Genomic DNA, 26,881 nt, shown 5'->3' with positions numbered 1-26,881 from the left:
GGGCTTTTTAGTTAATTATCCTATGCAGGGAATTAAGCATTTAATGTGGCCCTCCTATGGGTTGAATTACAGCACCTTTTGACACTGAGAGTCTATGATATCCCAACACTCTTATGAGGTAAGGATGAAATATAACATCCCATTCAAAGAAGCTGAGGCTCTGAGGGCTGGCTTCTCCAACTTCACTCATGCAACAAATATTTATGAGCTCTGTGATAGACCTGAAGAATATTAAGGAGCTCTCAGGATAATAGAGGAAAGGGACATATAAGCTTCAGAACAGAGTGTGATGTGAGGTGCCATGGAGATGTGTGCAAGGTGCCATGCAAGCAGTGAGGAAAGGTTCCAAGACTCAGCTGATGGAAAGTGACCTGAGGCAGCACAGAAGTGGTGATTTTTTAATTGCCTTGACTATCTCCAAGGCACTTGGCAACAGCAAAACTGAAACCACTATGGAGGGACATGTCTAAGATGCAAGCTGCACAGGATTCCCACAGAAGACAAAACAGAATAAAACAAGACCATCTCTGAAAGAGAATTTTATAATAAAAAAATTATGAAACACTAAAGGATATATTCCATCATGAGTGAAAGTAAGCATTCATCCCAAACATGGTAGCTTTCAGATAATAAAATGCTCAATTGAAAGAGTATAATATAATATGTTTAAAGTAAAAACCATAGAAGAGAGGCTAACTAAAGAGGACAACTATGACCAGATGGATTTGAAAAAAAAAAATAGAACCTCTAGAAATGAAAAATAGGACCTCTAGAAATGAAAAATAGGACTGTTTAAACTAAACACTCAGTGGATGAGGTTAAGCAGCTGCTTAGACACAGCTAAAGAAAGAGTTTGTAAATTGGAATATGGAGCCAAGGGGAGATAGGGAATATTAAAAGAAACTTAAGAGACATGGGGGTAGAATAACAAGAGCTATCATATCCCTAATAAGAATTTTAAGAGAGAATAGAAAAAAATAAGATGATGGCAATTCTCAAAGAGACAATGGCTGAAATTTTTAAAAGAATTGATAGGAGATATGATTCCTCAGGTTCAAGCAGCAAAGGACCCTGAAATAAAAATAAAGGCACAGCTAGACACATGAAAATAAAACTGTAGAATAGCAGAGAGGGAAAAGGGGGATTAAATTTATCTGGATCAAGAAAAGAGACAGAGAGAGAGAGCGTGAGTGAGCTTATCTACAAAAGAATGACATTGCTAGATTAACAACAGCCTCCTCAGTATCCGCAAGAGAAGTCAGAAGACAAGGCACAAGCTAACAGAAAATAACGACCAGTGTAGACTTCAAAACCTAGTTAAACTATTTTTCAACTTTAAGGGCAAAATACAGTCCATCCTCTGTATTTGCAGGTTCCACATCCATAGATTCAACCAACCATGGATTGAAAATATTAAGAAAAAAATAAGACACAACGATACAACAGAAGAAAACTACTGATTAAAAACAATACATATAAAAACTTTACATAGCATTTATATTGTATTAGGTATTATAAGTAATGAAGAGATGATTTAAAGTATGCGGGAAGATATGCATAGGTTATATGCAAATACAATGCCATTTTATATAATGCATTATAACATCTGTAGATTTTGGTATCTGCAGGGAGTTTTGGAATATTCTGCAGATACCAAGGGAGAACTGTAAAGAAATCTCTCTTTTTTTTTTTGAGATGGAGTTTCACTCTGTCATCCAAGCTGGAGTGCAGTGGTGCGATCTTGGCTCACTGCAGCCTCCACCTCCTGGGTTCAAGCAATTCTTCTGCCTCAGCCTCCTGAGTAGCTGGGATTACAGTCACAGGCCACCATGCTCAGCTAATTTTTGTATTTTCAGTGGAGATGGGGTTTCACCACGTTGGCCAGAGGTCTTGAACTCCTCACCTCAGGTGATCTGCCCTTCTCAGCTTCCCAAAGTGTTAGGATTACAGGTGTGAGCCACCGTGCTTGGCCTATAAATAAATCTTTAATCAAATAAAAATTATGAGTTTACTCCTAGCAGGTCCTCCCTGAAAGAAACACTAAAAAGTGTACTTTAGAGAATAAAAATAAGTTGAGTATAAAAGGAATGAGTAGAATGCAGGAAGGCCTCTGTTTTCCAGTCATTTTTCTCCTTCCGCCTCCTATCTCACAGTTAAAAGGGACTGGTGAGGAGAATGTACACCAGATGGAGATGACAGGAGAACACAATGGGTCCTTCTGTCGTCCAACTGTCCCGACCCTCCCCTGATCTTTGTCTACAGGGCTCATTGTGTTCTGAACACCTCTGGCTGGGGTCCACCTCAGCCCACCCTCCCAGGGCTGAAGGTGTACATGGCATCCACAGGGTCTCTAAACTGCATCAGAGGAACTCTAAACTGTGTAGACTGCTCAGGCTTGAGAGATAGCCATAATTTCTGGTTTTGCAAGGGAATCTCCCAGATGTCTTCTGCTATCTCCCCAGCAATATCCCATTCATAGAGGAAGTTTGACTTTGGGTTCCCTTTGAATCAGACCCTAAGACAAGATTCCAGATCACGTAGTTTATTTGAAAGATAATACCCCAGGAGATGCTGGCAGGGGAGTGGGGAAGTGAGACAGGAAGAGAAGGCAGCCAGTAAAGCCTGTGTTATCCATTCAGCTACCACTGTGGGTGACTGAAGCTTAATTCCACTTGGGAAACTCTAGAAGCCAATGTAGGACACACACATCGGAGTTTTTACCTGAAAAGCAAGGGAGCTGGGGTATATATATACCAATTGTCAATCATTGTTGGGTGGCTGTTCCCAGGGGCATCAACTCCCTAGCACTTCAGGCAGTGGCACAGGTAGCAAAGGGAGCTCCAGGGCAAGAGAAAGTCCTCAGGCCATGAAATGGGTGCTGGCAGCTAGCATGGGAGCCTGTCAGCACTGAAGAAGAAGGACAAGGGGAGGTATATGGGAATCTGGCAGCATCTACTATACCCCCTTAATTCAATACCTTTTGGGCAAATGCACTTTTTTACAGGTGAAGAGAGAAAGACCGCAATAAACTCAGGGCAATAATTGGTTGTCTTCCTCATAGATAATAAGTACTTTAGAACTTCCTATTTCTTACTGATATTTTCCAAATGAACCCCTGTCCCCAGCTCCCAGTTCTCTGGCAAATATTGGGAGGGGGTGCAGGCAGCCTGGAGCTTTTCACAATCACTAAAGTGACAGAATCTAAAAACACCCAAGTGTGTGATTTGGCCACTGGCTTTGCTAATGGCCTAGCAGGCAGTCCAGCAGGTGGACTTGTGCTCCGAAAACCACACAGGTGCAGCTGGCTCTGAAAACAGCAGGTGATGAATTCCAAAGAAGAAGGAAATCCAGGGTACTTCAACTTATCACTGACTTAAAATACAAAAACGAGGACACACGTTTATGTTACTGATATTTGCCCAGACTTGAGTACTATAAAAAGAACTAGAGAGAAATAGAATTAGAAACATACCTTTTGGCACTCCTAAAATAAATTGGAATAAAAAGCCTTTGAGAGTGACAGGAAGAGAACACTGGGGCAGATGGCATTGCACTCTGTAATTTAGCCTTGGCCATAACCACAGTTGGGGTGACCTGTCCTAGCTCATAGAATAACTTTAATGACCCTGTTCTTTCCCTTCTTTTGTTCATTTCTATGGCCTACAATTTTATTTTAAATGCATGGTATTTTATAAAGTCTGTAATAGCTTGGATATTTATTATTCAAAAGGAGGGTTGAGTTAGTTACCTCACCTGTAAAATAAAGATGCTAACTCTTGCACCTCATTTCACCTTCCTCTTGCTCAAGAGGCAGGATCTCAGTTGAGACCCTGTATGTCTTGGCAGCTGTAAATGAAACTAGTTAAGAAAATTTATGAAATTTCCCATTTTTACTAGAAAAGAAGAGAATTATATCATCAATCCTTCTGTCCCTAAACCGAGACAAGCCACATAACTTTATGAGAGTCTTGCTATATTTCATTACCAATTTTTCAGCTTTCCATCATCCATTCCACCCAGTAATCTATCCGTTCATCCACCTACTCGTTATTCCATCACATCCAGCCAGCCAGTCAGTCAACCAACCATCCTTTCTTCCATCCCAACCTTCCTTCCATTTATCCATCCAACCAACCTAAGAATTCCCCTGCCTTCTTTCTTTCTGTCCTTTGTCTTCCCTTCTTTCTTTTCTCCCTCCCTCCCTTCTTTTCCATCTTTTTTCATTAGTGCATCACAATCTATCTATCTATCTAACTATCTATCTATCTATCTATCTATCTATCCATCCATCCATCCATCCATTTATCACAACCATCCAAAACTAATTAATATCGCTTTTCTAAGTACTAAGCTAAATAAGCATTGAAATACAGAGGTAAAATAGTCTTACTGTCAAAGAGTTTATCCTTTAATAACATTTTTTAAAATCTAGGAATGGGATCTATTTTTTTCTTCTGTTTATTTAAATGGAAATAATTTTCTCTAGAAATATTTGTGAATCTCCTCATATTTAGTAGTAAGGACATTTGTGGGGAAAGTGAAAAGTGAATTCTTGAGAATTGTGCTGTGATTCAATGTGGGGGCCATCAAGCAAGTGGCTTCCAAGGGATGCTTTCCTGTTTAGCCTTTCCTTTTGTGGGTTTTTAAAAATCACCCAATTTTGTGGGTGAAAATAATATTTCAGTGTTTGCCTTTTGTGAATGTGGCCCAGATTTTCTTTTGGGTTATTTCTTTTTTTTTTCTTTTCTTCCTTTTTCTGGGAGCTCTTTATATATTAGGAAGATTAGGCCTTGTTTTTCATATGAATTACAAAAAAATTTTTTTTTCATTTGACATTTAAAAATTTAGCATATGGTGGTTTTTTCATTTTCATGCAAAAGGTTTAAAAATGTAGTGGAACATGTTAGTCTCTTTCTGTATGCCAATGGATTTCGAAAAGGGGTGTTCTGGAGGGAGTATACCCTGGGCCGCTGCAAACCCATTGGCTCTGGGAGCCCAGAACTGCGCTGCGTGCGGTCCTGACCACGCACCTGCTCCAGGTCACGGAGGGCGCTGCAGCTCCTTGGGTTGGCTGCCTTCTCCTTTTCTTTGTGTTGAGCTTGGTTTCATGGGAACAGGAGCACTGTAAATATCTCACAAATCTATTTCAGAGGGGACGGAATTAGGAGTGGGCTTATGTCTGAAAAACAATACTACCAGGCCTCAGAATTCTGCACCCTCCATGCCTCTTCCCGCCTACCCCCCCTCCGGGAGGGCTCGCCTCGGGCTGCAGTGTGCGGACCGGCCAGAGGGGGCAGCACGGCCCAGTGGCAGGTGGTGTGCCCTGAGTGCGAGGGGGTCTTGAGCGCACTGCACGCGCTTTCGACTGCACTGAGCACAGCTCGGTAACTTACAAACGACGTCCTACCGAAGCAGATCCATTCGACCTCCCTCAGAAAGGAAGGATGCATGTGGATAATGCGTCGCACTCTTGTACTCAAGCGATCCCCACTCCTCGGCCTCCCAAAGTGCTGGGATTACAGGCATGAGCCACTGCGCCCGGCCTCAGAATTTCATTCCTTTTGAAAGCTCAGCAGTATTCCACGAAACGTATGTACCACATTTTGTTTATCCATTCAGCTGCTGATGGACATCTGGGTTGTTTCCACCTTTGGGCCCTTGTAAATAGCTGCTATGAATGCTGCTGTGAACGCTGGTGTACATGTATCTGCTTGAGTCCCTCCCCCCAGCCATTGGAGTGCACACCTTGTAGTGGAATTGCTGGGTCTTATGGTAATTCTTATTTAACTTTCCGAGGAACTGCCAAACTTCTTTTATTTTTAAACAGGAGATTTATTTTTCCTCACTCAGGATCCTGGGCACACATCAGCTTCCTCATTATTTCCCTGGGCCAGTGAGCAGGATTTTTCCAGCCTCTTCTCCATTGTGCATCACCTTTCCAGGGTCTGGTTCATGCAGGGGCTCAGCAATCCGTCCCACCTCACACAAACCCAAAGCCACACCCCATGAAGGAGAGGACATGTGGCATTTGCTCATGGATCTGTCTTCTCCTTATGTTGACTTTGCAACAGTCTTTGACCCAGCAGCCCACCTCTTCCTTCTAGAACCACTTTCCACTTTTATTTCCTTCATCATTTCTCCATCTCTAACAATATAAGTTCTGTGAGGACAGGGACATTTTCTCTCTTGTTTTCTATTGCAGCCTCCCAGCACAAAATGGTACCTGGCACACAGTAGGTGCTTAGAAATATTTGGTGAATAAGAGAAAGTGCTAAATCCTTTCTATACATTGTCTCATTTAATGCTTATAACAACTCTATGAAGGGATAATTCTCCTATTTTATACTCAAAAACAGGACCAGAGAGTTTAAGTAACTTCCCTAAGGTAACATAGCTAGTGAAATTCCTGTGCTATGTGTTATCCAAACTATACTAGAACAAGCCTGCGCCATCTTCCCTGAAGAAAGCTGTTACTCCTCCAACTGCCCACTGGCTGTTCTGGAAAACCCCAGGAATGCTACCCCTGCGATGGGTGGGTCCTCCATGTGTCCTGGGTCTGTACTCAAAGGTTTCCATCCTGTCCCAAAACTATCCTCCTCTGTGCCCAGAGGAAGGGACCTGGTTCTCCCTTGACTACTCCATCCTCAGCAAGGACCTTCTCCTTTTTAACTTTTCTTTTTCATTTTTTTTTTTTTTTTTTTTTTAGGATGGAATCTCGCTCTGTCACCCAGGCTGGAGTACAGTGGCTCAATCTCCGCTCACTGCAACCTCCGCCTCCAAGGTTCAACCGATTCTCATGCCTCAGCCTCCCAGGTAGCTGGGACTACAGGCCCCCACCACCACACCCAGCTATTTTTTATATTTTTAGTGGAGACAGGGTTTCACCATGTTGGCCAGGCTAGTCTCGAACTCCTGATCTCAGGTGATTCACCTGCTTTGGCCTCCCAAAGTGCTAGGATTATAGGCATGAGCCACCATGCCCAGCCAAGGACCCTCTCCTTTATGTCCCACAGCAACGCAGAGGTCAGGCAGTGACATTTAATAGAACTTTATTCACAGTTTGAGGCTAATGAAAGCACAAAACTGAAAAAAAAAAAAAAAATGACAAACATCCTTGGGCTCAGATCCATCCCAGGGCTTCTCGCTGGGCCACGCTGGCCTCCCAACCAGCCTGGCCCCCAGGGCCCTTACAAGCCAAGCAGCTCACCCGCCTCCCCAGCACACCCCAAGCATCCCCCTCATGTTAGTCCGCTCGGCCTGTCATAACAAATTGCTACAGACTGGCAGCTTAAGCAATGGAAATGTATTTCCTGGAGGCTGGTTCTGGAGGCTGGATGTCTGAGGTCAAGGTGTTGGCAGGAATGGGTTCTTCTGAGGCTCCTCTCCTCAGCTTGTAGATGCCGCCTTCTGCCTGTGTTCGTGTGGTCGCCTCTCTGTGTGTGTCTGTGTCCTGTCTCTTCTGCTTATAAGGACATAGTCACATTAGATTAGGGCCCACTCTGACAACCTCATTTTAACTTAATTGACTCTTTAAAATCTCCACTTCCAAATGCGGTTACATCATGAGGTACTGCCAGCTAGAACTTCAATATATGAATTTGGCGGGGGTGGGGGCAGGGGGACTAGTCAGCCCATAGTGACTCAGCAGAGAAGTATGTTTCCCCTTTCCCGGGAGTGTAGGAGACTCTGCCCCCATGTCACGGCAATCTTGTTGGCCTCTTCCAAAGACGACTGCCAGTAGCTCTATTCGTTTGTTTCTCCTTATCCAGTGGGGAAAATTCTTTTTTTTTTTTTTTTTTTTTTTTTGAGACGGGGTCTCGCTCTGTCGCCCAGGCTGGAGTGCAGTGGCGCAATCTCGGCTCACTGCAAGCTCCGCCTCCTGGGTTCACGCCATTCTCCTGCCTCAGCCTCTCCGAGTAGCTGGGACTACAGGTGCCCGCCACCACGCCTGGCTAATTTTTTTTGTATTTTTAGTAGAGACGGGGTTTCACCATGGTCTCGATCTCCTGACCTCATGATCCGCCCACCTCGGCCTCCCAAAGTGCTGGGATTACAAGCGTGAGCCACCGCGCCCGGCCCCAGTGGGGAAAATTCTTGAGTCACATGGATCTGTGTAAAACAATGGGTGTCTGGTGGGGGATGATGGGCTAAAAGGGCCCACCAAACTGTAAAGTTGCAAAATGCTGTATTTCTAAAACATTTCCAGAGAATATCAATTAGGAGATGATGTGGAAAGTGAGGAAGGGTCAAGAGACAGGCTGCTGAAAGTAGAAGCCCATCCTCAGTCTGGAATTCTGCTTATCCTGGAGGCTAAGCCTCTCATTTCAGCCCTGTGGATGGAGCTGTTGCGCATCCTGTGTGGACAGAGTACCTGGCTTCGTGAGTATCAATACAGGACCACAAAGCATAGCTTTCTTTCTCCCTGGAACCATAAATTGAGGTCTGTTCTGTACTCGTCTGTGCGCCAGGTCTTGGCAGCCTTCTCCGGACCTTGGGGCTCTTTGAGTACTTACAGTCTTTGTTCAAATAAGCAGTCTCCTGATGGCTGGCCCAGATGTGGAGCCCACATCTGGAAGCTATCCCTAGTCTTGGCCCAGGCATTCAGGCTTAGGCGATGTGTGTTTCAGGTACAACCACACCCTGCCTGTTGGTGCAAACATAAGGGCCTGTGCAGGGCAGAGGTCTTGGAGGCTGGCAGCTGGCTTGGAGACAATATGTTAGGTTAAATCCTAATGGGCAGTCATTTGGAAATATACAGGGACCCCCTGCCAATGACTTCATGCTGTGTTCCTGTCCTACCATCCTTCCCTGTTTTTTCTTGGCAGGGCTCAAAGTGCAGGCCTGCCACAAGCACCCAGCAAGCAACTTCCCTTATCTCTCTGCAGCTCGCTGCTGGGGCATTTGGCTTGGCCTATGGGTGGGGAGTGGTTATCCGAACCTCAGACTGGGTCTTGCAGTTGGGAGTTTATAGCTGAGATGTATGGTGCAGGCATGAGGGAGAAATATCACTACATCACAAAGTGCTGAGTTTAGGGGGGTTCCTGTACTTAAGGAAAAGTATGCTACAAAGCCCCAAATGCAGCACAGCCTGCTTCCGACCCACAGCACTTTTCCAAGAAAGGAAACACCCTGTTCACCATCCCCAAGAAGAGCAAAGACCAAGAGGGGTTTACGTGCAGGAAGGAGGGTGGCTTTGCTGGGAGTTCATCTGAGTAAATGCTTGTTTCAGGAGCGTGTGTCAAGCAGTTAGCGCCTGTTGATAGATTTTGGGTATGACAGGTCCAAGGAACCAGGATCCTCACTGATCCTGTCTGGCTTGACCTACGATAGATTTTTTTTTTCCCCTTGAATCAACTTAAAAGTTTCTCAAGTAGAAAATTTTTAAAATACAGAAAAAGGGAAAAAAATCATTCCTCAAATCTCTACATCATAGATGGTCACTGTTCACATTTGGCTTATACACTACTGCAATGGATTGAATGTTTATGCTCCCCCCAAATCCATATGTTGACGTCCTAACCCCCAGGTGATGGTATATGGGAGGTGATCAGGTTGTGAGGTGGAGCCTGCACAATTGGCATTCATGCCCTTATAAAAGAGACCCCAGAGAGCTGTCTTGGCCCTTCTACCACCTGAGACACAGTGAGAAGAGCTGTCTGTGAACCAGGAAAAGGGCCCTCACCAGACACCAAATCTGCTGGCACCTTGATCTGGGCCTTCTCATCTTCTCAAACGATGAGAAATACATTTCTGTTGTTTATAAGTCACCTAGTGTATGGTATTTTCTTATAGCAGCCGGGAATGGACTAAGACAACTGCCAACCTTTCTCTTGTATGTATGAATAAACACTTTTCAAAATAATGACAGGGAATTATTCTGAAATATTATTTCCTAACCTGCTTTTCACTTCACAGATGATAATAATTTTCTTTTCTTTTTTTCTTTTTTTTTTGAGACAGAGTCTAGCTCTGTCACCCAGGCTGGAATTCAGTGGCGTGATCTTGGTTCCCTGCAACCTCCACCTCTCGGGCTCAAGTGATTCTCCTGCCTCAGCCTCCTGAGTTGCTGAGATTACAGACGTCCGCCACCACACCCAGGTAATTATTGTATTTTTAATAGAGACTGGATTTCACTATGTTGGCCAGGCTGGTCTAGAACTTCTGACCTCAGGTGGCCCACCTGCCTCAGCTTCCCAAAGTGCTGGGATTACAGGTGTGAACCACCACGCCCAGCCACAATAATAATTTTCCATGTGAAAAGTGGTCTTATCAGAATCACTGCTCCCTCTTTTTTTGGGGACTGAAAATCTGTGGAGACAATTTTAGTTGTCATAATAATGAAGGGTGGGAGTGGGATGTGGTGGCAATGTGCAAATGACATTTAGAAGGCAAGGGAGTGAAAAATTAGATGTCCTCCAAAACTCGAGTCCAGCCCCAGTTTTGAACATCCTAATGGACATTCATACAGGTAAAAAAAAAAATTTATAATGATTTGAACCCCAAACCTAACTTCATTTTGCATATAAGCACGAAGCTTTTTGGTGTGGTTTTAGTATACACTAAATTTTCCAGCAATGCAACTAATAGTGTGTTTAGACCTTTTACTGTGAAATGTTGACTCAGCCACCTGGAGAATCTCGTCAGCAATGGCAATGCCAGTGACAGCAGCTCAATCAACATCACAACATCACACCACCTGTATATATGTGTGTGGTGGTCACTGTATCTGTGATGACTATACATACAGGTGAATATACTTATTTAGCCTTCTATTTCCAAACATCATATAAATAAAGTGTCTACATTTAGTGGAACATTGTCTTATTCCTACTAAATCTCAACTTATTTAAAAGTAGATTCAAGCATTTGACTTCTTCATTGTATCTTCAAATGTAGCTGTGCCTAAAAATTGCAAATTGACACTGTGATCTCTTGGCAATGCACACTTGTTTTAAGCTCTGCCTTCTGCCTCTGGGGCTGGAAACCTCCAAGTTCCAGCTCCTAGATTCCTTCCCATCTTGCCTCACTTGAGGGTCTGCCAGTAGGAGACACTGGCTTCTGGTTCCTCCTGGATCTTATGGTATGAAGGATGGCAGCCACAGCCGGGCTACCCACGACTCTGAGTAACACCATTTCTGTTTTTGCTTCTCCAGTTCTCAGGGGTTAGTCATTCCCTATAGTTACTAATCCTGGAAAACCCTACCTTCATCGATTTGCTCTTCCAGCCTTTCCAAAACCTTTGTAACCAATTCTCTACATTAACTCTCCTCTGAAATACCTAGAGTAGTTGTTTTTGTGATTGGACATATATGGATAAAAAATGCCTAGGTTTTATCCTATTTGAATTGTTTCTATTATAGTCAGGCCATTATGTACATTCTTTTAAAAAATTATGCACCTGAGTAAATATATTATCTGTGAATTTAATTTCAGGGTAACAAAAGAGGGGTATTACAAAATATTTATTACTTTTAAAAAGGGGTGTTGAGCTTGACAAAGTTGAAAACCACTCATCTATGTCATCCTTTTTAGTGACTTCCTTTATCTTCTTCCACCTTCCCCTGTTGTTTGACATTCAGGTTACTGCTCACGTACCATCCCCTCATTTATACTGTATTAGTTACTTGTTACCTTCCTCCACCAAAAGATAAGCTTTATGAGGGCAGCCATTTAATCTGTTGCGTTCACCACTAGACTACTAGTATCTGAATATGTTAGCTACTCAGTAGATACCAAATCAGTACTTGCATATGTTAATTACTCAATAAATATTTTTAAAATAGATGGATGAATCTTTCAGATCTTGGCTTTGACATTATTTCTTCCTGTAAGTCTTTCCTGACTTGCCTTGGTCAGATGAAATGTCCATCCTTGTGAATAAAATGATAACAGAATTGTGGATGAGAACCAAATAACAAGCAAACAGTAACACATAGTATCCAATCAGATCGTAGAGAGGTTATTAGAGTCCAAACAAATGATGAAGGAAGTTGGTTACAATATGGGTAGGGGCACATCTACCCAACTCAGGTAGTAAAGAGGTGAAAGGGCTCTGATTAAAAAGTGGATAAAATAGAAACATGATGCACTGGTTGAAGACGAAATCCCAGTTGAAAAGTGTGGCTTTGGGTTTCTGGTTGATGGAATTGGTTCAGTATATTCACCCATGCTTGGGTAGGGTCAATCATGCCCACATCCCACTCAATCTCTGACCAATAAGCAATTTCACTGTGGTCCTGAAACTTCATCCCAGTCTTATCGGTGCTGTCCCAAGTGATAAGAATCTGTCCTCTCTACTTAAGTGGCTTTACAGTTCTAAGATTATATTAATATAAGTAGAGAAATGGTGAAGGAAAAAAACCTGTGGTATTAATATTTTGTGTTAAGTTTATTAATAAGTTTTATAATCAGGATAATCTACATAATAAGGGGTAGAAACAATATACATTTGAAGCTCTGATATATCAATTTTGGGATTTCAATTTGAAATACATCATTGGTATTAGACCTGCAATTTTAATTCATGAAGTATAAGAGAATTTGATTAAATTTTAAAACAGTATTTGAATGTTTAAGAAAAACTGATCTGCAATAAGTATGGTGTGTGTGCCTGTAATCACATCTACTCAGCAGGCTGAGGCAGGAGGATCACTTGAGCCCAGGAGTTTGAGGTCAGCCTGGGAAACACAGCAAGACTCTGTCTATAGAAAAAATAAAAGAAAAAGAAAAGAAAAACTGGCTCACTATGTTTATAAGTTTGATTTGCAAGAGTTTCTTAAGAGTTTGGAAGATTTTATTTTGTAAATCTGTCCAGTCAGGCATTAAAAATGTTTAAAAGAACATAATTATGTTTGTAAGTTGTATTTAATTGTTTTTGTTTGTTTGTTTGTTTTGTTTTTTTTTTTTCTGAGATGGAGTCTCGCCCTGTCGCCCAGGCTGGAGTGCAGTGGCGCAATCTCAGCTCACTGCAAGCTCCGCCCACTGGGTTCACACCGTTCTCCTGCCTCAGCCTCCCGAGTAGCTGGGAATACAGGCGCCCGCCACTACACCCGGCTAATTTTTTGTATATTTAGTAGAGACGGGGTTTCACTGTGTTAGCCAGAATGGTCTTGATCTCCCGACTTCGTGATCCACCCACCTCGGCCTCCTAAAGTGCTGGGATTACAGGCGTGAGCCACCGCGCCTGGCCAGTGTATTCAATTGTTTAGAAGACTTTAACTATTAAGCTTAAGTTAATTTAAGATTAATCAAAGAACAAGTGATATCATATTTCTTGTTTTTGGACAAAAACTACTAGATTTATAAGTAGGATACAATTTGTAAATTAAACATAAGAGTGTAAGAATATTTACATTTACAATTTTACTACTTTAACACATTGGTTATTAATTTTAATAATTACAATAAATAGGCCTGTCTGTTTACAAACTCTCTGCAATATAAAAATAATTCAGAAGATACTCCCCAAAGAGCATTAGAATTTTTTGTTTAATTTTCCATCTCCCCAGTTTGTCTCTAAATTCCTTAATTTCCCTGGAAAAATCAATTCTCTTTGTGTCAAACATATTTTTAGGTTCTTTGTGTAATTGATCCTCTCCATTAATGCACAATAATCCAATTTTTACCACTGATATGGTTTGGCTGTGTCCCCACCCAAATCTCATCTTGAATTGTAGTTCCTACAATCCCCACATGTCATGGGAAGTACCCAGTGGGAGATAATTGAATAATGGGGTGTTTACCCTCACGCTGTTCTTGTGATAGTGAGTTCTCATGAGATCTGATGTTTTTATAAGAGGCTTTTCCCCCTTTGCTTGCACTTCTCCTTCCTGCCACCATGTGAAGAAAGATATGTTTGTTTTCCCTTCCACCATGATTGTAAGTTTCCTGTGGCCTCCCCAGTCCTGCAGAACTGTAAGTCAATTAAACCTCTCCCCTTTATCAATTACCCAGTCTCAGGCAGTTCTTTACAGCATGTGAAAGTGGACTAATACACCTACTTATTGTACCATTGGTCTTCTATGATCCTGAATTACCAATAACATTGCCCTAAGCCTGCAACAATAAGATGTATATAGGCAGTCTTCACAGCTTCCCTTAAATTCTGTTTTCCTTCAAGAATACCTGGTAACTTCTTCTAGCAATATGGCAGTCAGGTACACAATGACTGTCCTGACTGGAACAACTAAAATGGTTTTTTAAAAATTTTAAACCAACTTTTGTAAATGATTATAAGTGAGGAATACACCAAGTATAAAAATAAAATAAAAGCAAGACCTCTGGGAGGTTAATAAGTTCCAAAGCTAGCTTTTCCTTTAAGGGTTTCCACCAGATCTTAAGATTTCACTTTGCAAGTACCTTGGGTGTAGGGGGATGGAGATAAAGCCCAGATTCTGCCCAAGGAGGGAATATAATAGGAGGCCCCCATATATAGCTGGGACTTATACTACATATGAGTGAGACATAAGCCCCACTGCACAGAAATTTATAGCAAAAAATTTGCTTCTCTCGGCCTTGCTGACAGGTGGAGAAGGAAAAAAATATATCCCTTGAGAATTTGCAACCATATGCCAGCCCTCATGCAAGATTTTATCTTAACTAACTACTTGTGTGATCTGGAAAACATCAAGCAGACTTTAAATTAAAATCCTTTGTTTGTAGCATCTCCAGATGACTCATAGAAATAAGCGACCTTTCTAAAGAAAAAATAAACATAATTTAATTCAGTTCTGCAAGAATTCCCACAGGTAAAGTTGCAAAGAATATAAGTGGCTTAAAAATTATGAAATTTGTGAGGAATCAAGTTACTATGAAGGAGAAGAGGCAGAAACAACAGATAGTAGAAATAGATCTTTTAAGAGTTCACATACTTATTTTCAGATAAAGAATACTCATTATCTACATCTAATATGTTCTTTTAAAATTAAAGATTTATAATCCCATGTAGATTTCAGGAAAAAAATTAAATAGAAGCTTAGAAGCTTGAACAGGAACATGTGGATTTAAAAACAAATCTAGTAGATCTTCAATAAATGAAAATTATAGCAATTATATACATATTACATTATAGCAATTATATAGATACACTTTTTTTTTTGAGACTGAGTCTCGCTCTGTCACCCAGGCTGGAGTGCAGTGACATGATCTCGACTCACTGCAACCTTCATCTCCTGGGTTCACATGATTCTTGTGCCTCAGCCTCCTGAGTAACTGGGATTACAGGTGCCCATCACCACACCTGGCTACTTTTTGTATTTTTGGTAGAGACAGGTTTTCACCATGTTGGCTAGGTTGGTCTTGAACTCCTGACTTCAAGTGATCCGCCTGCCTAGGCCTCCCAGAGTGCTGGGATTACAGGCATGGGCCACGGCTCCTGGCCGCAATTATATTTTTTAGAAAGATCAGTGGAATAACTAATTAGGTACAGCTAACGTGGGTATTTGTTAACTGGAAGATGGGTGTGAAACAATTTAGAATGCAGTCTAGGGAAATAAAGATCAATGGATGAATGGATAAAGAAAATGTGGTGGCCAGGTGTGGTGGCTCATGCCTGTAATCCAAGCACTTTGGGAGGCCAAGGCAGGTGGATCACCTGAGGTCAGGAGTTCAAGACCAACCTGGCCAACATGGTGAAAAGCCATCTCTACCAAAAATACAAAAATTAGCCAGGCATGGTGACATGTGCCTGTAATCCCAGCTACTTGGGAGGCTGAGGCAGGAGAACCGCTTGAACCTGGGAGGTAGAGGTTGCGGTGAGCCAAGATCACGCCATTGCACTCCAGCCTGGTCAACAAGAGCGAAACTCTGTCTTAAAAAAAAAAAAAAAAAGAAAGAAAAAAAAGAAAATGTGGTATTAATATAAATACACAATGGAATACTATTTGGCCATAAAACAATAATGAAATCCTGTCATTTGCAGCAACATGGATGGAGCTGGAGGCCATTATGTTAAGTAAAATAAGCCAGGTACAGAAAGACAAATATTACATATTCTCACTCATTTGTGGGACCTAAAAAAGTTGATCTCATGGAGGTAGAGAGTAGAATGATAGTTATGAAAGGCTGGAAGGGATGTGCATGGAGGAGGAAGAGAGGTTGGTTAATGGGTTCAAATATACAGTGAAATAGAAGGAATAAATTCTAATGTTTGACAGGAGAGTAAGGTGACTATAGTTAACAATCATGTATTATTTATCTCAAAATAGCTAGAACAGAGAATTTAAAGGTGTTCCCAACACATAGAAATGATAAATACTCAAGGTGGTGAATACCACAAATACTCTGACTTGATAATTACACATTCTATGCACGTAACAAAATATCGCTTGCACTCTATAAATATGTACAAATATGTATCAATTTAATTTTTTTAATTTTAATTCTTTTTTTTTTTTTTTTTTTTGAGACAGAGTCTTGCTCTGTCACCCAGGCTGGAGTACAGTGGTGCAATCTCAGCTTACTGCAATCTCTGCCTCCTGGATTCAAGAGATTCTCCTGCCTTAGCCTCCTGAGTAGCTGGGACTACAGGCACCTGCCACCACGCCCAGCTAATTTTTGTATTTTTAGTAGAGATGGGGTTTCACCGTGTTGGCCAGGCTGGCCTCAAACTCCTGACCTCTGGTGATCCACCCACCTTGGCCTCCCAAAGTGCTGGGATTACAGGCGTGAGCCACCGCACCCAGGCTAATTTTTTTTTTTTTTTTTAATCAGGCAACATGTAGAAGATTGAGTATGTATTCTTTTCATGGTAATAATACACTGTAAATGCATAATAGAAATATAACTAGAAAAATCCCAAATGTTGGAAAATTAAGCAACATGTTTCTATAACCTGTGGTTTAAAGAAGAAATTACAATGGAAATTACAAAAAGTGATATAGAAAATATAAAGCAAAGGTTAAGAAAGATGGTGTACAACATGAGAATGTTTAATATGTGTCTAATCTGAGTCCTTAAGTAGAAAAGAAGAATGAAGAATAGATAGCATTCAAAAAATAATTGCTGAAAATTTTCTAGAATTTTTTCGAAATATACAAATCCTATATCCATCATAATAGAGCTAAAGAGTAGCAAAGGAAAGGACAAAATCTTTTTTTTTATTATTATTATACTTTAAGTTCTACAGTACATGTGTACAATGTGCAGGTTTGTTACATATGTATACATGTGCCATGTTGGTGTGCTGCACCCATTAACTGGTCATTTACATTAGGTATATCTCCTAATGCTATCCCTCCCCCCTCCCCCCACCCCATGACAGGCCCCGGTGTGTGATGTTCCCCTTCCTGTGTACAAGTGTTCTCATTGTTCAATTCCCACCTATGAGTGAGAACATGCGGTGTTTGGTTTTCTGTCCTTGCGATAGTTTACTGAGAATGATGGTTTCCAGCTTCATCCATGTCCCTACAAAGGACATGAACTCATCCTTTTTTATGGCTGCATAGTATTCCATGGTGTATATGTGCCACATTTTCTTAATCCAGTCTATCATTAATGGGCATTTGGGTTGGTTCCAAGTCTTTGCTATTGTGAATAGTGCCGCAATAAACATACGTGTGCATGTGTCTTTATAGCAGCGTGATTTATAATCCCTTGGGTATATACCCAGTAATGGGATGGCTGGGTCAAATGGTATTTCTAGTTCTAGATCCTTGAGGAATCGCCACACTGTCCTCCACAATGGTTGAACTAGTTTACAGTCCCACCAACAGTGTAAAAGTGTTCCTATTTCTCCACATCTTCTCCAGCACCTGTTGTTTCCTGACTTTTTAATGATCGCCATTCTAACTGGTGTGAGATGGCATCTCATTGTGGTTTTGATTTGCCGATGGCCAGTGATAATGACCATTTTTTCATGTGTCTGTTGGCTGCATAAATGTCTTCTTTTGAGAAGTGGTCTGTTCATATCCTTTGCCCACTTTTTGATGGGGTTGTTTGATTTTTTCTTGTAAATCTGTTTAAATTCTTTGTAGATTCTGGATATTAGCCCTTTGTCAGATGGGTAGATTGCAAAAATTTGGAAAGGAGAAAATCTTAAAAGCAGCTAGAAAGACAAAAGAAAGATCACCCACAGCAAAGTGATCATTTGACTTACTACTGATTTCCTAGTCACAATAATGGAAGCCAGAAGACAGCAGAATACATTGTCAATATGTGAAAGAATTAAAATATCTTATAAGAAGGAGACCAACATAAAGACATTTTAATATAAATAGAAACATAAAGAGTTTATCATAAAACAACAACAAATCTCTGACTAAAGGAAATTCTAAAAGATTTATTTCAAGCAAAAGGAAAGTGACTTCACTTGATTGATAATAATATCTAATTTGTTTTTTTTTTGTTGTTGTTGTTTTCTGTTTGTTTGTTTGTTTTGTTTTTGAGACAGAGTCTTGCTCTGTCGCCCAGGCTGGAGTGCAGTGGCGCGATCTGGGCTCACTGCAAGCTCTGTGTCCTGGGCTCACGCCATTCTCCTGCCTCAGCCTCCAGAGTAGCTGGGACTACAGGCGCCCACCACGCCCGGCCAATTTTTTGTATTTTTGGTAGAGACGGGGTTTCACTGTGTTAGCCAGGATGGTCTCCATATCCTGACCTTGTGATCCGCTGGCCTCGGCCTCTCAAAGTGCTGGGATTACAGGCGTGAGCCACGGGGCCCGGCCTAATGATATCTAATTGGTAGGGAAAGGTAAGGATTAAATAACAGGCAAGAATAAAATATAAGTGGGGAGGAGCCTGACTGTAGTTAAAGCTTTCTAAAATCCTCAACAGGAGCATAAAGTTATTAATTAACTTTAAATGTTGTTGGCATGCTTGTTCGTACTAGAGTAACCGCTAAACAAAAAGACATATTGTATCATACTTTCCAAATAAGTGGAGGTGGGAGGAATGAAATAACAAAAAGAAAAAAAGAAACATTTTAAAGAAGTAAAGAACGAAAAAACTACAAAATAGTAGAACAAATAGAAAGTACAAAGTAAGATGTGGATAAAAATCCAGTAATCACTGTAAATGTAAAAGAACTAAACTTTCTGGCAAAAAGGCAAAAATTGTGTGGCTGGATTTTTTTTTAAGTCGAGGTGTATGCTGTTTAAGAGACATATGCCTTAAGCATAAGAGTACCGGAAGATTAAAAGTCAAGAATGAAAAAAAATCATATGCCAAGGTAATGCTAACTAAAAGAGAAATTAAGTAGCGATATCAATATTAACATCAGACTAGGTGAACTTTAGGGCAAAAAGCATTACTAGCACTAAAGGTCGTGATATAATGAATGATAAAAGGCCCAATTTTCCAGAAATATGTAACAGTTCTCAATTTGAATGGAACTAACAGCAGACTCTCAAACGCACATAAATCGAAAATTGACAGCTCTACCAAAGAAGCTACCAAATTCACCATCTCTGTGGGAAACCTTAACATACCAAGTTTGGTAAATATTCCATAGACTGTACTCTTTAATCACAATTCAATAACTTAAAAACCTTGTGCATTTGGAAACTTACATAAAACACTTTAAATCTGTTAATGTATTAAAAAGAAAATCACGATGGAAATTAGAAAATACTGGAGCTAAACTGTAACTGAAAGTTACGCATCAAAATTTGTCACGTGCAGCTAACATGATACTTAGAGAACAACTTATAGTTCTAGATGTTTATATTAGGAAAGAAGAAAATCTAAAATGTAATAAGCCTAAGAGGCAATGAAGAATTCCCAATCCCTACCCCCCCCCAAAAATCAGGATAACCCCAAAAGGGAAGAAATATAATAAAGGTAAAAGTAGACATTAATGAAATAGGAAATATATAGAGAGAGGTTCAACAAAGCCAAAAATTGTTTTCTAGGGTACAAAACTCCAAAACAAACATCTAGCAATATTAGTCAAGGAGAAAAGAAAACAAACACAAATAAATGATAATAGGAATTTAAATAGGGATTGTAACTACGGATGCCGTGGAGGTTTAACAGATAGCGGAGACTGTAGAACAACAGTAATTGGTTATGTTGTCAGTGACCTTGAGTAAGTCTCTTTTCTCCTTTATAAAATGTTTGAATTCGCTCTGATCTGAAGTGTCTCTGAAAGCAGTGCTTCTCACAACTCAGTGGGGATTTCATTAAAATGCAGATTCTGACTCAGTGAATCTGGAGTGGGACCTGAGAATCTGCATTTCTAATGTGGGCCACCCCGCCGCCCCCGTCCCTGGTGATGTAGATATTGCTGGTCCATATTTGAGTAGCAAGACCTTTAGATGCCACCATCCTTTACATCGGTATCACTGTCTTTTTAGACAGGTTCCACCCTGTATTTTATGTTGCCTTTTTGCAACATTCACTCCCAACTTCCCAAATTCCTTCCCATGCCACCCAGATCTAGTAAAGCTAAGATTCATCAGAGTTAAAACTTTAAGTAACCTTTAAGAAGCAGAACAAAAAATAATATAAAACAACCCCAGGACCCTCTAATTTTACTACAAGCTGTCACTAAAAGGACATCATTGCTAAAAAAGGACACCTACCATTAAGGCCCCTTCTTTCTTTCTTTTGTTTTGTTTTGTTCTGTTTAGATGAGATGATTTACTCTACATTTTGAGAAATGGGTGAATTGAAAACTGTCATATAGACACAATAGGTACCAATACTTGACTTACAATGATATACAATTGCATAATGCATTCATTGACAATAAACACTGCGGCAATTTTCTTTTTAAAGAAATTCCACTATATAAGTGGAATTTCTATTTGTCTCCACGCAGTGTTTCTGAGGCTTATCTTAATTATCCCAACATCATTAGCAGTTGAGTAAAAAGTCAGTTCGATGTGCAGTGTGAGAGAAAAAAAGTCTCCACAATAAAGCCTTCTAAAGCATGAACTTTAACTTCAGACTCCCTTTGTGTAAGTCAAGGAGAAATTGATTAAGTCATTTTGCTTGAGTGCACAAAATGAGAATTTTCTCTTACTCACAATCCCTAACAATAATAAGGGTTGTCATCTTTAATATTTAAGCCCAAGGCTAGAGGAGAAAAGGTATTTATGTACATATATGTACAACCTGGCAAATATTAGCCATCTGTCCCCACATACCTGGAACCAAGCAGAAAAATAAAATAGGTTGCTCTGGCTATCCCAGAAAATGGGTAAGGAGAATTTTTAATTAAAAATGACATAGTCACAGGCATGGCGGTCACCTGAGTGTCTCTTTTCTTACTGCTGCTGCTCGTGCTGTTTGCCATGTCCCACTCCAGCCTGGGCTGGGGGTGAATGAGCAAGAGGAGATATTTGATGGAGGTCAGGACTGTCATTGGAACATTAAAGGCAAGAGCCCTGTGGAAGTACCCAGTTATTTATGCCATCTTCAGATGGGTTCTAATTAGCTGTGCCTCAACACGAAATTCAACCGAAAACCAAGTAAGCCATTTACCAAGCCCAAAGCGCCAGCGTTCTTCCTGGCATGCACCATGAATCAAATGCACTGTGAAGTCTGATTGTGAGACTGGGGGCCAGGACCACAGAGCACTCAGCTATTGAGAGCGCAGTTTTCTGGTTCTCTCCTTTTTGGTCATGGAATCCCAGCAGAGACACAGTGCTGGAGGGCTGGACAATATCTATATCACCAATAACATTTATATCCCAGGGTAGGTGGGAAACTGCCACCAAAACAGAGAAATAGACAAGTAATTTCTTCAACCTCTATTTTCAAAACCCTAGCACCTCTCTATAAGCTTTTCCAAGGAAATCTAATCTCGTATTGAATACTGGGGACTTTTTTGATATACGGTTAAGCAACAGTCATGCGAGCACATTCCCTCATCAGGCTCTCCCGGCTCTCTGTGAGGTAGGATTGCTCCCACCCTTTCACAGGTGAGCCCTGAGATCCAGACAGGTTCAGTAAGAGAGCCCAGGCCCCAGGAATTGGGTCAACCTCTTCATTCAAACCCAGGTCTCTCAAACTCCACAGCTCCATGCATCTGCCCAACACAGCCATGCAGAGATGGCTCTGCTCTTACGAGTGCCAGGGGTCTCAGAGCACAAGTAAAAAAAATTGTACTTTCAACAAATTGCTCTACTCAATCACGCCTAGGGAGTAAACCTGTTCTTCCCCAGAGGTGTGGATTTTGTGTGTGAAACAATCTGGTCACCGAAAGCTGTTGGACATAATCATCTGTGACTCTTTCCAGGGTTCATGAGAGGACAGAAGCGGTCTGTATTGCTCACAGATGCATCCCATTGCCAGGACAATTCCTAACACTTAGTTTGCACTCAGCAAATATCTGTGACTGATGGCTCAAGAGCTACCTGTTCAAAGAATTCATTAATTCTTGGATGAATAAATGAGAGTTCAGGAAAGGACCAGAAAATATGAGATCATCCCAAGGGTCTGGATTATGATGTAAGCCTCGTTCTTGGAAAGTCCATTCTGGGACAGATGGGATACCCTCATGTATGTGGTAGGCCTGGGGGTACGAGATTGTTCTCTAGTGCATTCAATTAGAAAACAAAATTAGGAACATACATATGAAAGCCAATTGTTCAGTATTTTTCTCTCTCTCTCTCTCTTTTTTTTTTTTTTTTTTTTTACGGAGTCTCACTCTGCCATCCAGGCTGGAGGGCAGTGGGGTGATCTCGGCTCACTGCAACCTCCACCTACCGGGTTCAAGCGATTCTCGTCCCTCAGCCTCCCAAGTAGCTGGGACTACAGGCGTGCCCCCTTCACACCTGGCTAGTTTTCACATTTTTAGTAGAGATGGAGTTTCACTATGTTGGCCAGGCTGGTCTCAAACTCCTGACCTCAAGTGATCTGCCTGTCTCAGCCTCCCAAAGTGCTGGGATTGCAGGCATGAGCCACTGCGCCCGGCCTATTTTTACCTCTTTTGAGAAGTATTCCCTGAATAACCACACATCAAGTTGATCAGTCCCTCACCTTCTCAGCCTATTAACTGATTCACAAAGCAATTCTTGAGCACTTTCAAGAGACCAGGCACTGTGGTTACAGAGGGGAATTAAAACCTCTGGATTCAGAGTGCCTCATGGTGAGCAGATAAGGAAACCAGGTAATATGATAGATTTCTGGTCAGGGCGGTAGAGGAATGCATGTGAAGCCTCCCCTTTCTAATGCCAAATATATATTTAATATATTTATACATGGAGATGATAGAGTATATATTTGAAGGATTAAAATATACAGTCAGTAACTTAGCTTCCTGGGGATGTCAGGACAAGAGACCACAAATAGGGCAGCTTAAACAATACAAATGTATTGTCTCACAGTTCTCAAGGCTGCAAATCCCAAGATCAAGGTGTCAGCAGGGTTGGTTCCTTCTGGGGGCTGTGAGGAAGGCCCGTTCCGAGCTCTCCCCTCTCGTCTGGTGGTTTGCTGGAATCTTCAGCACTCCTTGACTTGTGGAAGCACCGCCCCGGTGGTGTGCCCCGTGTCTCCTCACATTGTCTTCTCTCTGGGTATCTCTGTTTCCATAGTTCCCCTTTCGGCAAGGACACCAGTCAAATCCTAGGGTCCACACCCATGAGCTCATCACTCCACTGACCTCATTTTAACTTGATTACCTCTGTAAAGACTCTCTTTCCAAATAGGTCACATTCTGAAGTACTGGGAGTTAGGACTTCAACATATTTTGGGGGACATTCAACATATCATTTCAGCCCATAACAGTCACAGTAAAAATAAAACAAAACAAAAACTAGATGTAAATCTCTGTGGACCAGGAGTGGAGACCTCTGTGGTGAGCAGGGGCTGAAGCTCTGGGTGAGCAGCCTGGAAGCCAGCAGTGGTGTGAGAAGCCAACCCTATGGAGGAAGGGGGCTGGGCTGCCTCCTTGGACAGTGAGAGTCAATGCCAGGTGCCCTTCCTGCTGGAAACCCCAGCCTGTGAACATTCTCTGCCTGTGAATAAAGCTAGGAAAGCTCCCCTCCCCCACTGCGAGGTTTCAGTAAGAAACAAGCAGTTTGCTGGGGTGGAAGGAGGCTCTAGACATGAACACGTGTCTGCTGGAGCCCTGATGCGCCCCAGAGAAGACTGCGCTGAGCTATTGTGGGCATGAATCCCAGGTCTGACCTGTCCTCCTAGGAGGCTGCATGGGAGCACTCAGAAACTTCCAGATACGGAAGGGTAAATGGAGAAGGGCAAGGAAAGGTCCATGCAAGCAGAGTATGCAAACAAAACTTACCATACAACAGGTGGGAAAATTCAACAGCAGAACAAAAGGAAAAACCAACAAAGCCAATAGCGGAGGGGAAATCATGCCTCCCAAAATAGAAACCAGAGAGCAACCGGGAAGAGACTTTCCCAAAGAGAAAGGAGGGGATGTCATTCATAAATAAAAACAGGTGTTTACATCAGCAAATCACAAGCCCAAAGATGTTATGTGAAACGTGTATGCATCACCTCTCCCTTCTGACACTTCTGTTAAAATAATAAGGAAGTAAAAAGGAATAAATCCCTAAGGACAAAGAATATAGAAGAAGACATCAGTAGAAAAGAGAGTTCAATGAAATTTTTCAGGACAAAAATTAGATGGACAATTGTCATTGACTTAGCAGAACTGAGAAAGACACAACCCAAAGTGCACTTAGAGAATGGAATCTACAGTAAGAAGGTCCTGGTGAACCCCAAGAGATCAGAATGTGGGGGTATCAGGAATGTCGGACAGTGGGGCTGGGATATCCAGTTGAAAGCAGGGTCTTGCATGGGGAGTCAGAGAATGTTTAACCCTCTTCTGCTGTCTCAGACAGGGTGCTAGCTGCCAGCCACTGCTTCCTGGCAGGAGGCTTGAGATCTATTTTCTGAAGGAACTGAATTGGAAGAGCTTAGCTTAAAGCCATTCACAAAATGGAGATGGGGATGAGGCTGAAAAGAGGGAGAGAATACTCAATGTCTGCCAATGGAATGGTCTCTTAGCCTGAGGGCACGTCACAAGTAACCCACACCTTCTCTACTCTCCACTTTCAGGAGATGGGAGGATTTCTCCTCTTTGGATTCCCTGGATAGCTCTAGGGAAAATATCATTTAGGGGACCCTCAAGGAACCATTAACAGATTCCACCTTGCACACAGAGCTTCCATTTAGTCTTTGATGGTCTTCGATGCCAGACAACTGAGGTTTTCCAAACACACCAAGAGAACCCTCAACACGAGGAGGCCCCAAGTAAACAACTGCAAAATGGAACTCATGCAGGGAAGAGAGAACATTTAAAAAATAAAAACCCAAATGCTATCCTTAGAAGCAGGAAACATTGCAGTTCTAAAACAAGGATAAAATGCTATAAAATGGTAACAATCAGAGGTGAAGAATGCACCCTTGAAATTTAAAACAAATACAACACCAGATTTTTAAAAATTCACCGTAGGTGTTGGTAGACAAAGCTGAGTAAATTAATATAAATCATAAAAAGATAGAAAATATGAAAGAAAAGAGACATCGGAGATTTCTGAAAGTCTGATTCATAGGGGTTTCAGAATGAAAGAACAGATAAAATGGTCAGAAAAAATAATCACTGGGCACTTTCTAACACTGAGACGTAAATCTCTAAACTGAAAGAGCTGACTGAGTTATCAACACAGCAGAGGGAAAAGACCCACATCAAGGCACATTGCTGTGAACAATGAAGATAAATAAATGTCCCCAAAAGCTTTCCAAGGAGAGAAAAAAGCAGAGCATGGCATCAGACTCCTCAACACAGACTCTAGAAGATGAGGGAGCAATGCCTTCTAAATCTGGAGAAAACAGGGGAATGTAGAATTTGGCTCTGTGCTAAGCTCACTCACATATGAGGCAAAATAGATTTTCAGGCATGCTAGACTCAGATCTCTACCTTCCTTTCCTTCTGTTATCAGAAGTGGATGATCAAGGAGCAAACCTGGAAAGATGAAGCCCTGGGAGCAGGCAAGACTGGTGGTGAGCTGGGAGCATGGGGAGGAAGATGGAGGAGCAGTGGGCCAACCTGGAGCAGGAGGATAGGGGTTTAGGGAGAGGAGAATTCTGGAAAAAATGGGGGGCTCCCTAGATATCTGAGGGTGTCCACCGCCAGGGTGAGAAAAGAGGCAGGCAGATGGCAGAGCTGACAGGGTGTTTGAAACAAAGTAAGTCATAGATAGTCATAAAAATACGACTTAATTTAAAATAGTGATCCATCATAACAGATGATAGATGCCGTCTGAAATGGCTAGATCAAGAACTTTAGCATCGAAGCGTATTGCATAGTGCTGTGCAGGTAATTTCCAGAGCTGCAGCTGAAAGGGTTCAAAGTGGTTGCCTCGAGGTATGAGAACTGGAGTGTGGGGAGGGGGCAAGGAGGGGGAAAGAATCAATGTGATTTATTTCCAGCCCTTGGGCACTATTTGATTTTTAACTCCAAGCATGTATGACTTTGATGAAAAACTTCAAACTAAAGGAAAACAACCCCAATGTGGTACATGCTACAGAGATGGGAGTAGAAAGATAGAAGTTCTGACTCCTGTGTGGTGAATGGAAAGGAACCTTCCTAGAAGAGGGTTGGTCACAATTGTGTGACCCCATACTTCAACCCACTTGTGGTTTCATTTGTTCATTCACTCTTCTACCATGCACCAGATACTGTTGTAAGTGCTGGGACTATATCAGTGCATAAAGAGACCTGGATAGTATATCCATTTCCCATGCCATTTCCCCCACTGCTGGGAACAACTTGTGCTTATGTGTCCTTCTCTTGAATCTCCACATAGCACTTTGAACGATGCTGTACCGACATAACCAGGAAATGCTGATGAAATTAGTCAATGAATGAATGAATGATGCAACCTGTAGAATCTGTGTGAACAGGCAAGTAGCCATGAGGATAAAGAGAATTCTCTGGATTTGAAATATAAGAAATTTCCCCTCTAATCAAATG

At 41.6% G+C, this 26,881-nt stretch overlaps 1 long non-coding RNA gene across 1 annotated transcript; it reads left to right on the top strand.

The window, feature by feature from the left end:
* LOC134736644 (uncharacterized) lies at nt 1–26,809 on the top strand. The gene is made up of 3 exons (XR_010120767.1): nt 1–118; nt 9,961–10,098; nt 26,715–26,809. It is a non-coding gene; the product is annotated as an uncharacterized lncRNA (long non-coding RNA).
* The last annotated feature ends 72 nt before the right edge of the window (nt 26,810–26,881 follow it).

The sequence above is a fragment of the Symphalangus syndactylus genome, chromosome 1, assembly GCF_028878055.3.
Source record: "Symphalangus syndactylus isolate Jambi chromosome 1, NHGRI_mSymSyn1-v2.1_pri, whole genome shotgun sequence".
Taxonomy (NCBI): domain Eukaryota; kingdom Metazoa; phylum Chordata; class Mammalia; order Primates; family Hylobatidae; genus Symphalangus; species Symphalangus syndactylus.
The sequence above is the reverse complement of the archived record's forward strand: the minus strand, read 5'-3'. Positions and strand labels throughout refer to the sequence as shown.